We start from the raw sequence: 12971 nt of genomic DNA, 5'->3' as shown, positions 1-12971 counted from the left end.
CCTTTGTCGGCTTTTGAGTTTGCTTTGTATAATTTAGCCGCTGTTTCATATAAAATACTTATATATAAAATACTTATATATAAAACCAAATATTACTCAAGAAACCTTAGAAGACATGGAGGCAATGACAATAAGCACTAAGTTATCTCCACCAATGAATTTCCTATCTTCCTGTGTCTGTCTCGTAAACTCTAGGCTACTTGCATCCAATAGTGCTTTGCAATGTATATAAAAGACATTGCAAATGCAGAACACGTTGCTTGTGTTAAACCAAAAAGTAGTTTGTACTGCAGACCTGTAGGTCCTCTGATTCTTTGTATCACAAGCACAGGACCCAGATCCACCAGTGAGTTCCCCTAGCCCAAATCCTGTGCCCAGAACAGGCATGGCATTTCAAGCGTTTTGAACAGTGCCCACCGAGAGCAGGCAATAGACGATCCAAAAGACACCCCAGATTCCCAAGGACACTCTTGTAAAACCATTTTCTTCTTCACCGGCAATGAAACCTGAAAGAATTGAGCTAAACAGAGCTGTAAGTGCTGTGCCAAGTGTGAGGTCCTCCCTTACAGGATCCCTATTCAGCAAACCAAGTGGCTGAATTTCCCAGGTGGTCCTTTAAGCGCATCCCCACTGAGAGAGCTTTCCAGTGCCACAGCCAGACAGAACAAAAAAGGGCATTGCTGTGGCTAGATCTTTGCTCCAAAATTAAACAAACTGTCAATCCCTTTGAAAACGGATTATCTCCTTTGATTTCGTGGGGGTCAGATCAGACCTGAGACACAAAAGTCAAAAACATTTCCACAACAACTTACCATTGTTTTACAGTCTTTCAAGGGCAAATGAGACCAAATAAAACCCTTAGTAAGCCAATGTGAATAATAAATGACCATTTAATTTAAAGAACCTTTTCCGACTGACTGGGTTTTCTTCCTCAAACAACAAGCAACACACCCATCCATACCTGAATTCAGGATTTCCCCTGAATATAGGTTTCCTCAACCTGAAATTCAGTAGTCAGTACAGAGAAATGCTTGTCAGGAAGGGAGGTAGCAAGAAGCAGCAAGAACACAAGGACGTGAAATGTTACATGAGTTTTAGAAGAGTTTGCAACAGGTTTTGCATTAAATTCTTTAATGTTCAGGCAGGAGGCTGTGGAAAGGCAGACAGTGGAAGCAGCCCCCCTCCATGGGGTAGCAATGGAGTCAGAGTTTGGGAAAGAGGAGCACAGACTTGGTACAGGCACTTGCACTCCTCGCTGCACCATGCTCCAACTTCTCTCCAGCTTTGGAAGAGCTAGAGACCTGTGGTGGTGCTCAGGTGCTCCAAAGCCAAGTCACCTGCACAAGACAAGAGGAAAGAAAAGTGGGATTAAGAAGAAAAGAGGAACGCATAAGGCATTTTCTAAGTAAATCTCTTTCTCGAAGAAAGGGAAGGCAGTGCACTGAATGCACTAGCGGAGGGTTTTGCAGTAAAGCAAAAATGTAAGGATGCAAGAGAACTTGTACCCAAACAACCCTTGAGACACTGAACAATCATTTATGATAGCCAGTACATGGGAAAGGTACAGCTGGAATTAAAAAATGAGTTCCCTTTAACATAGTAAAGAAAACACCCTCTAAAACAATGAGTGGACAGGAGGGCACACAAGTTTTATTAAAGATTTAAAAAAATAAATAATAAAACAAAGCAAGTCACTTTTCCTGCAGTTGTGATAGCGGTGCTCCTTAAACTGGAAACAAGGACTCACACACCGTAGTGTTTCTGCTTTTGGGTGTCCCTTGGTGGCATTCAGTACCGAGAAGCGTTTGTTAGGGGCACTCAAAGATGTGAGTACTTTGGCTATCAGTGCTCAGGATTAAATGTGCTTCATTATAGCCAATTTGGTACCATTTGGGTACATATTACTTTGGGAACAATAGAGTTCACTTTGCTCGGTAGTTTGACAAGCTCCTCCCTGTCCTAAAGGAAATGAGATTTATTTCACTGAGCATGAAGTATCTGCAGACATACATTGAGGCAAAGTTCACCATTTGCAGAACCATCGAGGCTGGGGGAATACCACAACCCTGCAAACCCTATAGCTTTCATTTTCCTTACACTAGGAGTTCACTTATCCAAAGAGGAAGGAGATACGTATTTTAAGCGTTAGGTGGTAAAGTACCCTATTATCTCAGAATCCAAACTTTCAGACTTGTGAGTGTTTACTCTCCCTCCCATCCTCTGGGCAAACAAAATGCGGTGCAGTTTACCAGTGCTCTGGGGAATGTGTGTCATGCACAAAGCTTTAAAAAGTTCCTGTTTATTCTGAGTGGATATTTGAGATCCTGGGACACGGATCATAAAACTAGGCCTTTTTTTCTTTTATACTTTGCCAACAACAAACTGCTCACTCTTCTGTGGTAGCATACATACATAGATATAGGTCAGCTTTTGGATCATTTGAAAGACCACAAAAATCAAAGTTATATGGAAGGTAATGAAATTTGACAGCAATGTATAGTTTGTCTGACTGTAAATGATGATAGCTATCTACTTAAAGAGTAAGACTATAAAGATCTTTTATGAGCAAATCAATTCTAATTAAAGCATCCACAGACAGATGCTTATTTTTTAAAAAAAAACAAACCACAATTATCCTGTGCAGAACTAGTAGTCCTAGTGCTAGTAAAAAAAAAAAACCCACCCCAAACTAACAAAGCTTTGCAATATTATTGAGTCATATGTTAGTGTGACAACTCCTGTTTATCTTAACTTTCTGCAGCTTTAAACATGAAATCTAAGAGGGAGGAAGCAGGAAGACAATTTAGCAGTCAAGAATAGCTGGTGTGAAAGGAAGGGAGGGAGCTTTCCCCTTGAGCTGTGAAAAGATAACTCGCAAAGTCTTGCTCTTTCTTTCACAATACACTTAAACTCCGAGATGGTGATTTACTGAATACCCCGGTTCTGGTACTTAAAAGAAATAATTTATGTCAATAACATTTATTTTTTTTCTTTCAAAAAACAATAATCTGCTTTTGGTCCAAAAGTTTTTTCTTAGAAACAGGTTCCATAAAATGAACAAGAAGATTGTAGGTGATCTGTGCATGCATTCGGAGTATATAAATCTTTTTTTGTGTGTTTTATATTTTCTATAATGATTTTGAAAGCTAGTTTCTATAGCTCACAATAGCATAAAAAGATAAGTTCAAATCTTTTGGCATTCAAGTAAAAAAAAAAGTTTTGTTGCCAGTTCTGGGTTTTACAATGGGGTTAGAATTTATCTTTTTATATATTTCTATTTCCTTCAGGGAAGTGGGAAGATCCTACAGCACTTTAGGCAGCAGTGCAAATGTCCCCATTTGGGTTCTTTTTTTTCATGTGTTCAGTAAGAGCGACCAGGAGCAAACCAGACCCAGCTGTGCTGGGATGTACATGCACAGCGATGCATATTTTCCCCACCATGTAACCAGCAACACGTACTGCACGAATAGGAGCTAGGGTGAGACAAAAACCACAGAGGTGCTACAGCCCTCCTCATCTTGGCGTGACGATGAGGACCTAGCTTGTATAACTCTGCAATCGTGCCACCAAGAGGAATGAAGATTTAGGGCCACGCGCATTCACATACACAGAAGCCACAGGAGCTGCCCGTGGCATCCTTTCTCCATTACGGTAACGAAGTTACACACTGTTGTAGCACTCCCACTCAAAAATTCATTTTCATCTCTTGAAATGAAGCCAGCGTGTCATTAAGCAAACTGATATTTGGAAAAGGAAATTTGGGACTGCTAGGAAAATGCTCCACAATTATTTTTCAGAGCTGAAAAAGCCGTAACGCGAGTACAGCACGCATGAGGCCAGAGGCAGACCAACATTTCTTGAGCATTGAGTTTTTGATTTACGTAAGGGCTCACAGGTAGGCCCTGTGTGATTGTTCGATGGTGACCTCTGATGTGAATGCAGCTTTTCCAGAGGGCAGAGCGTTTGGCACAAGCCTGAAAGTCATGAGACATGCATGAGACTTGGACATTACCATCCGTACCTCCCACCTCTTTCATAAAACGGCAAGAACCGCCACTCTTCTCCCTTGAACGGCTGCTAAAAAACCTTAACTAATCACTGCGAATAAAGCATGACAGGGCTCTCTCACAGCATGGGTGTTTGGGCCTCTGGGATGGAAAAACATAGAAAACACGATACCTTAATGCAGAGTCCCAATTCCATCTTAGAAAACGAATTTTTATTTTAGGACTACCGAGACACTCAGAATGTGTGTCAGAACATTCTCAGAACATCTCTCATTCTCAGAACCGCAGCTTCATTGAAGTCTGCAGAACTAAGTGGATGTATCGCAGTAAAAGATACGGTCCTCAGTTTTTAAGCAGCAGCATTTTTAAAACATTTGAGAACTGGAAATTAACACATGAGCCCTCCGGTTTGGCCCAGATTCAGAACAGCCCATCCAGAGAATGCAATTAAGTGCTTCTCAATTAAATATACATTGTACTTGATGTTAGGCACCTATTTTCATGTGATACCAGTGTCGTTTAAGAGCCTTCTCAGTCAGGTTCCAACCGCAGTTATTATTAAAAGAGCCAGATAGGTAGGGCTGTTTCTGAGGCTTCAAAGCAGAACTTCACGTCCCCTGTGTGTGGTGAAACAATATCTGTTCAATGTTCATTTCAGAGAGTACGAGCTCTCTAAACTATTTTTGCAACTGTATTTTCACAGTGTTCATTTCCCTGGCATCTGGAGGAATTAAAGAGCCTTGCTCATCTGCAGCAAAAGCAATAATGCTTCTGCCAATATCTAAGAACAAAAGCTGAAACAGCATTCAAAATACATCTTGAATAAATGTTCAAAAACATATCCTTAGGGTAGTTTCCCGTGTTACTGGCAAATCTAGTTTGCGTGTGTCTGAGAAAATGGTTTGAACTGCGGAAGTTTAATACTGCAAAGAATGTTCGATGATGCTAGGACATGCCATACGACAAACTCAGAGCAACTCACGATGCTCCCAGTTTACCAGTTCTTGCCACTGAGAAAGTCCAGTCAAATGTATCGAGCTGGACACCCATTTTCTGCATCTTTCTAGTGACTGGCATTTACAGCCAATTTCCAAACTTTTGCCTCCTGCCTTTCTTGGTAAGCCTGTGGATTTTTATTAACTTGTCTTTATTACTAACATGGGATATAAACCTCCCTGAACTATTTTTCCTAAATGATCAAAATGATGGTCAATGACTTTTACATCACTGAAGTGAGAAGCAAAGCATGTATTTTTTACCAGCGAGGAGGGCTATTAGCAAAAGAAAACTTTCTCAGGGAAGAATTTTTATATCTTCCTCTCTCCTGAGCACTTCAAATCATGACTAGACAACTTCCCAGAGATTCAGCTAAACACAGAGGTCAACAGTGAGGTAAGTGGGTAAACTTGCAGAAAACAGGAAAGATTTTAATCAGTGCGGAGTCATACAAGCAAAGCAAAGCAAAGCAAGCCAAGCCAAATGAGCAAAACTAGAGCAGAACTTCTGCTTTCAATAAGCTTGAACTTATTGAGTGCTATCAGTTGAACTGGAGGACTCTACAGGGCAGAGGTGCTCTTCCACAACCACTTCTGTAATAGTCACTCCAGTGATTTTGTGTGGTATGTGAAGTCCTGCCCAGGAGGGAAGAGACTGAGCTGGTTATGAAAGATACCCCAGACACCGGGGGCTCTAGAACAGCGGGCAATGTAGATACAGTTCCTATTCATTTAATTCTAATAGGAATTCCCTAGAAACCGAGGAATGATATTGCACAGCATGCCATTCTAAGTTGCAACATTCATTCCATGCCCTTCTACTTGTGAAACTTCTGCTTTTCAGAAACGGAGTTTCCTGATGTCCTAACAGCACCCGCTGCTGGTGGTGTCAGAACCACGGAGATCAAAAAAGGAAAACCTTTCCAGTTCCCTTATTCTTTCGGCTGCTGAAACATTAACTGGTATTTTCGGCTGACACATTGCTTCGTTCAGAAAAGAGAATTGGGTTCATGCTAGGCGGCAAACCGGTGATCAGCAACAGCTCGGTAACATCAGGCCTTATTTGGACCCAGAGGTGACTGTGCATCATTTCAGGTGGTAAAATGCTCCCTGATTTCTTAGAGGACACAGAAACTGCAGACATTTTTTTTTTCCTGGAAATTCTTCAAAACCAATGCACACTGAAAGCCTCTGAAAACTGAGAACAACCTTTTTAAAGAAGTACTCCATGAAAGTATTTGCAAAATATTTGTGGATGAATGTATTTGCCCTTGGCTATGACATTCCAATTTTCATCTGCAGAGCAATAGAAAGGAACACGTTCATTTGGCGTATGGCTTTAAGCATAGCAACAAAACACTGAGGCAATTAATATCAGGGTTTAAGACTGCCAATTTTCCCTTCCGTGATCTTCCCTCTTCTGGTCACATTTTGAAAGAATAATTACAACTCTTGTAAGCTATGTCCAGAAAAAAAAAACCACCAAACCAACTCAGACAGAAACCACAGGTTCTGTCTGCTGATGGTGGTTACTAACATCTGCATAAAGGTTTACCATGGTGAGTACATCCAACAGCTGCAGCCACTTCTAGGAAAGTAGCCATCAAAAAGGCTGTTACAACAGATGCTTTTCAGATCCTCCTGCAGAACACGATCCTTTCTGTGATAATATATACAGCCTGCATCTACATCTTGTACACATTTTGTACCTACATTTTTCACGACTGCTTTACAGTAGAATATTTGGTGATTTCTCCGAGCTTATTTTTTTTTAGAATTAGAGCCAATAAAAGGGACTGTAGGCATTTAAATACACGGCAATTCTTGTATTTAAGAATGGCTTAATCTGAAGCACGGAAACAGACCCAGGAGAAAAACAAGCAAACAAAACCAAACCAACGCAGTGTTTCCTTCCCCTTAACCACTAGGATTCAAAGCTATGCAGCAACTTGCGTTCTCTCTCTGGCCTGGAGTTTCTTCTGGGTCTCTTCTGTCCGGTTTAATAGGTGAGGCTGAGGGAACCTCATGGCAGGGGCGCTCCTTTGGGACACAACCTGTGACATCCTAGAAACCAGGTCTACCTCTTCTGCAGGAAGCATTACAGCCATCGATAGCTATATAGAGAGTTGCTATCCTGGAGACTCTCTTTTAAGGCTGGTAGTCCTGCCCAGTTCTTACAAGGCACATCCTTACAGCTAAATAAGAGAGCCTGGAATTTAGGTTAAGCAGCAATGCCGCAAGTCAACCACGGTATTTAAATGCTAATTCACACCTTGGCTCCCATTTGAACTGCTTCAGGTGACTCTCTCCAGGATAAATTTTGTTCCAGAGGGAGCTACTCCTCAGTCGCGTAACCACGAGCCAGTTTGTGCCATTTGGCTTTGAGGTCAGGGATTGGCAGCATAAACATAGCTTCAAAGAACATATGTGGACGTCAAACCTCATTAGAGGATTTGTGGTTGTGAAACCCAAGCGAGTAGAGTCATCCCTGTTGCAGCCTTAATTCAAGCACCTACACTCTAGAAAAGGGAAGGATTTAATTAGCATTTTTTATTAGCTAGCCCTAATGGGAACACTCCTCTGAGGTGTTTCTCTCTCCTTCAGCAATTAGGGTGCTTCTATAGTTTACTCAGGAGTTTGGACTACCTCCTAAGGAGACAGGAACGTCAAAGGTAGGCATCGCATTTCGTACTGTGCAGGCACCCACCTCCACAATCAGATCCGCCCCTACACTCCTTCATGGAGAATTTCTCTTTTATGGGTTTTCGCCAGGCTTAGAAATAATCTCTGCTCATGCAGTCTCTGCTCACGCAAATTTAGACGAAGAACAGAAGCTTTCCTGGTTGGAACTGCTTAGAAGTGGTTAAGAGCCCAGGCAGGACAGAAGCTCATACGCTAGGAAAAAAAAGCACGTCACAAGATTTTAAAACATCAAATAACAGCACCGTATTCCTTTCCTTTTCTGCTTTTCAAGTCATCATAGATGCTATCGCTCTTGCTTTTTCTTTCCCTTTTAAGGGGTCAACACCAGCTCTGGGATGACCACAGTCATGTTGTCACTGTCTCTCACAGTCCTTGTTCTCAGAACTAATACTTCAAGAACCAGCTTCTGTGGTAAATCCAAAAAGGGAGGGCGCCAAAGAAAGTTGCCAGAGACATTTCCCTCTCAAGTACATACAATCTAAAACTTATCTGAACTACTCTATAAAAGTACACACGGTTTGTTTCGTTTAGTATTATGTTGTTTTTTTCCTCGCTTTTCAGACTCTTAAACTCGTAAAGGCAGGGACTTCTTCTTGATTTGATCCAGTTTTACCTCCTTACCAATGCCGTGTACACGGCAGCTGAACAACAGGCTCGATTCTGCAGTAACACTGCACCGAACAGCAGAAAACAGAACAGTAAATTTTGTTTAGGGTCATTGGAAGACCACACGCAAAAATACTCCAGTGTTTGGTTTGTGATGGAAAGGGAAGTGCATGCACAACCAATACACACCATCACAACATTCAGTGTCCTAGCCCCGATGCTCTGGCTCACTACTACGCTTGTGAATCATCTTAATACAACATAATATAATAATAAATACTGATGAACCACATTTCTCTCCATTTTCTACTATCCTTTCTCCTTCCCTCAATCTTGGATTAATAGCTGGCACATATGACACTAAAGGACACTACGTGTTCCTCATTTTAGGCAAAATTTTTCTGCTACCTGAATTCTGGTCATACCTATATCATCTTCTCTCTGGAACATCCCAGGAAAGTCCGTTGTCCTTTGGGATAAGAAACAGCATCTGTGAGATAAGGATTTATAGTGCTTTTAAAGTCTCTGGAGATCTTTCAAGATAGCACTCTATTTACAGCTTAAGGAAACAGCACAGGGCCAATAAACTGGCTCACAGTTGTCGCTTTTCTATCAGATTTTAAAAATAACAAAATGAAAAAGCTAAGCCAACCCAAAATATGGCTTGTGAGGTAAAAAAATATCCAGTTCCTGCCCCATCCATACTGGTTCTCACTGTTCAGGGAATAGTGATGAGGAAAACTTGGACTTTTCTCCCTGTAGAAAACTACTTTGGCAGCTACAAAGTTGCTACAGACACTGAAAAGCCATTTCTTCTCAGAAACATGCATTTAACCCAACAACTTAAAAACATAAAGGGCCTGGAAAGGGGAGAGAACAAACAGAGGGGTTGTTTTAAACACTCTTGTGCTGGGATTTGAAGATAGTGAGGAAAACACAGATCGTTGGTGCACGTGACCGTGCTACGGAAGCCTCCTTGTCTTCAAACAAGTACTGTTCCCACCAATTAGCGGTATTTATGATTCTCTTTCTCCCCTTTCCTTCCACTTGTGCTTGTCCGGTTTAGGTCCATGACGTGAAGATGTGAAACCTTCATCAACCAACAGAATAAAGAACAAAAGTTGACAAGCTGCCCATAGTTATTTCCTTATGGATACCTAAACTTGCTACAGAGCTTTTGCTCATTAGCGAAGTGCGTTGACAACACAGAATAATCCCATCTCTATAACATATATCTGTAAGGGAACTTGTCTTGAAATTTGAATTAGAAAGTTTTATTATTCCACTGCTTTTATTCATTGCTAATAGTTACCTGTGTTCAATAACATCAGAAATTACTATTTGCTTCACTGTAGTTCCCGTAAAACCTAAACAATAACTGTGTTATGCCAGGGTCTATGAGTATATGATAAATTCGTTAAAGCAAGGACTGTTTAAGCAGAGTCTTGATTAGGAAAGAACATAAAAATGATCAGAAAGTGTTTGGGGAAGACAGCCCAGGTTTTCTGATTTCTAGTTTACTGTCCTGACTATTTGCTCCTGTCTCAGGATCGGTTCTCTGTAGTTCTCTTGCTGCTGGAAGTGCTTCGTTTATACGACAAGGTGCCCCAACAGAGCTCAGGCAATGCCTTCACGCTGACTGCCAGCTGCTTCGGACAAGGCTTTTGGGTTTTATTGCATGAAATCCAACTTTCTTCCAGCCCACACCTTTTCTGGCGGTACGGAGGTTTTTAGAAATTGCGTTCATTTTCACTGCTCTGCGATTTTTGTCAGCGGGCTAACACGGGCCATGAAACAGTTTTTCGTGTTATCTTTTTTTCTCTCAGAGGAAAGGGGCAAAAAACCAAAACCAAACTATTTCCCGACAAACTTATCTGCTCTGTGGAACTAAGGAAAAGTTTCATGACGGAGGGCAAAACTACAGTTTACTGCTTCACAAAGGATTAAAGGAATATACAGGAGATGTACTTTATAAGTTCTCTTCAAGGAGATGGCCTGCTTTTATGTAAACTGCCTTTCATCTTATCATATATTGTTCACAGTGAGGATATAAAGTAGACAGGATATCGAGTGAGGCTACAAAATGATGCAGAAGGAAACAAAGCTCTTTTCAGCGGCTTATGTTCTGAAACACTGCTGAAACGCTCCAAAGATTTCCACGTCTCCGTTTCTTTCTTGGAAGTATGCTTGTGCTTATGTAAGCCCGACAAGCACCTGTGATTTATATTTTGAAGCAAGACATGAATTTCTCAAGCAAACTGTTGGTTTAGTCTCTATATGGAGGCGGTAAGCCTGTTTCTTGGGAATTCTGCTAAGGCTTACCATGACGGAGTCCTTTACTACTTAAATGCCCCTTGGGATGTAGCTTTTGCTGTCCTGCATTATATAGTTAACCGGGACTTTTAAAAAGTCTCAGGTATCTGTAATGAACATTGGCATTTACACTCAATTCTTTATAAAGCAATTGGGTGCCAGGGAAAACTATCATTCCGATTGTCTGGAATAGCTTGTCAAATAAATAGCACTTTTCTTCCTGTTTCCTTTGGAAAACGTATCATCCACAATGCAAAACAATCTAAAACGTTACTTTTAACAGAACGTTCTGTGCACTGAGTTTGGAATTCCACAAAAACAGAGAATATCCATGTCCAGACAGTGAATTTTATTCCAAGCCATTTTCACTCCACGCCACTGTATAAGCTGCTTTCTGACACAGACCTTAAGATATTGCCCTGTGAAAATACCGTAACGAAACACCAGCTTAAATGGGACTTTAGTAAGAGAGTATTAGGAAGATAAAATTTGCCCAGTGTCTCATTTTAGAGGCGCTAAAAGTCGCACCATTTGAGCTGGACGCAACGGGAGCTGCAAGTACTCAACGCTTCAGGAAAACATGCCCAGATCGTGAGAGTGTGCATAATTCCATTTGGCTCTTCATCAAAGAGCACCGCTCAGTAGTTCGCTTACAAACTCTAGGGCCGGATAACAAAGCCACCGATTCGTTACCAGCTATCAGCTACCCGGCCGATAGTACTGAAGTAGGTAAGGCAGATGCACGATCTCCTTCCACCCGACGGCAGATCTCCATCTGCACGAGGCTGTAGCCAAAGTAATAAGATACCTTGAGAAGCAAGATGAGCTCCGCTAACACTTGGCATGGCTTCTGGATCAGACTTCACTTACATCCCCCAGATGAGAGCATGCCAAAAAGGAGTTGAGCCCATCTGTACTCAACCCACGTAATCTAATCTGTAAATTAAGCGGGAGGGGGCCCATCCTACAACATCAGTGCCCCTTGACATCGATTGAAAGGATCAGGTGCTAAAAGTGTTCGTTTTTTGGAGGCAGAAGTACGTTATTTAATGTGAATTCTGATCCAGTGAATAGCGAGCCAGCAATACAGCAACACCATTTTGTCTGATGCTTTTTCCCTTCTCTCTACAGAGAGAAGGAATATGGAAAAATCCTATAGAAAAATCCTTCCTGTTGTATATATATACAAAATCAGAGTTGCATAATTCAGTGCAGTGACTGCCTAGAAAAACACAGATTAAATCAAAACACATTTTTATGATTTTCTTTGGCTTAAAAAAACCCCACTTTTTCTAAATGGATTTTTCTTTCGAGTTGTTGAACTTTTACTTCAACTATTTATATGTTAAAGGAACTGAATGGGATATTAGCAACGTTATGTAAAGAAAACGGATTATACCCTGATGCTGGCATTGGAATACCTCAGTTTTAGAAACTGACATCCTCAAGATGTTAGTAGTCACTAAACATTTTGCTAAAAATGAATTCAACACATTTTTATTGGCTCAGTGAAATTCATAATCAGAGAGTAAAAAGCACTTAACAAGGATATAAAAAAATGAAGCTATTATAACATCCTGTAGGAAGGGTGGAAAAGCAAAGTCATAGAAATATACCGGTATCTTTTCTATGTTCTATTATTGGGGAAAAAAAAAAAAGGGTTTCCAAATAGTCCAGTTTAGGTGTATGGTAGTTGACATCCACATTGTGTCTTCCGCTGCTTCTACTATTGAAAAGTTCAGTCTTGGATACAGATAATTTACCTCATTCGGTAACATCTGTGTGCAGACTGCAAAGTATGAAGGTTGGCTGGATTGCTAGAGCTCAGTTTGGGAATTTGGCTGCAGGCTCATTCTTTCTATAGGTCTGGCCACAAGGACAAAGGAATGATATTTAATTTTTCTAGGGGAACAACAGAAATCCCAGAGGCAAGGAGTAAGCGAACAAAGGAACAGGAACAAAGAAGGAATATTATTTTCATTATTTAACAAAAAAGAAATATTGTTTTCATTCTTTTAACTCAAAAAACAGTCACAATAGAAAAATAGTAAACGCACAAGCATGGGGAAAGAGGTCTACAGAGCAGAAAGATCATGGCTGAAAAGGCAAAACATTGTCTTTTGGCTACGCTCACAGAACAAAACCAACATGTTTGAGTATCATCGTCTAGTCGGACTCTGCCCCAGTAATTAGCCCCTTTTTAAGCACTCCACCTTAGCAAGCAAAGGAACATCTGCTCTCTGGTACCTCTGCGGAGGCTAGCAGACAGGGATGGCTCTGCATCTGGGTACCACATGCGCAGCAGGCACTGCTCTCCTGGGAAGCACTGGGGCTGCTGCCGAGCCGT

The sequence above is a fragment of the Chroicocephalus ridibundus genome, chromosome 1 (genome assembly GCF_963924245.1).
Source record: "Chroicocephalus ridibundus chromosome 1, bChrRid1.1, whole genome shotgun sequence".
NCBI classification, from domain to species: Eukaryota; Metazoa; Chordata; class Aves; order Charadriiformes; family Laridae; genus Chroicocephalus; species Chroicocephalus ridibundus.
This window is presented reverse-complemented; position numbering follows the sequence as displayed.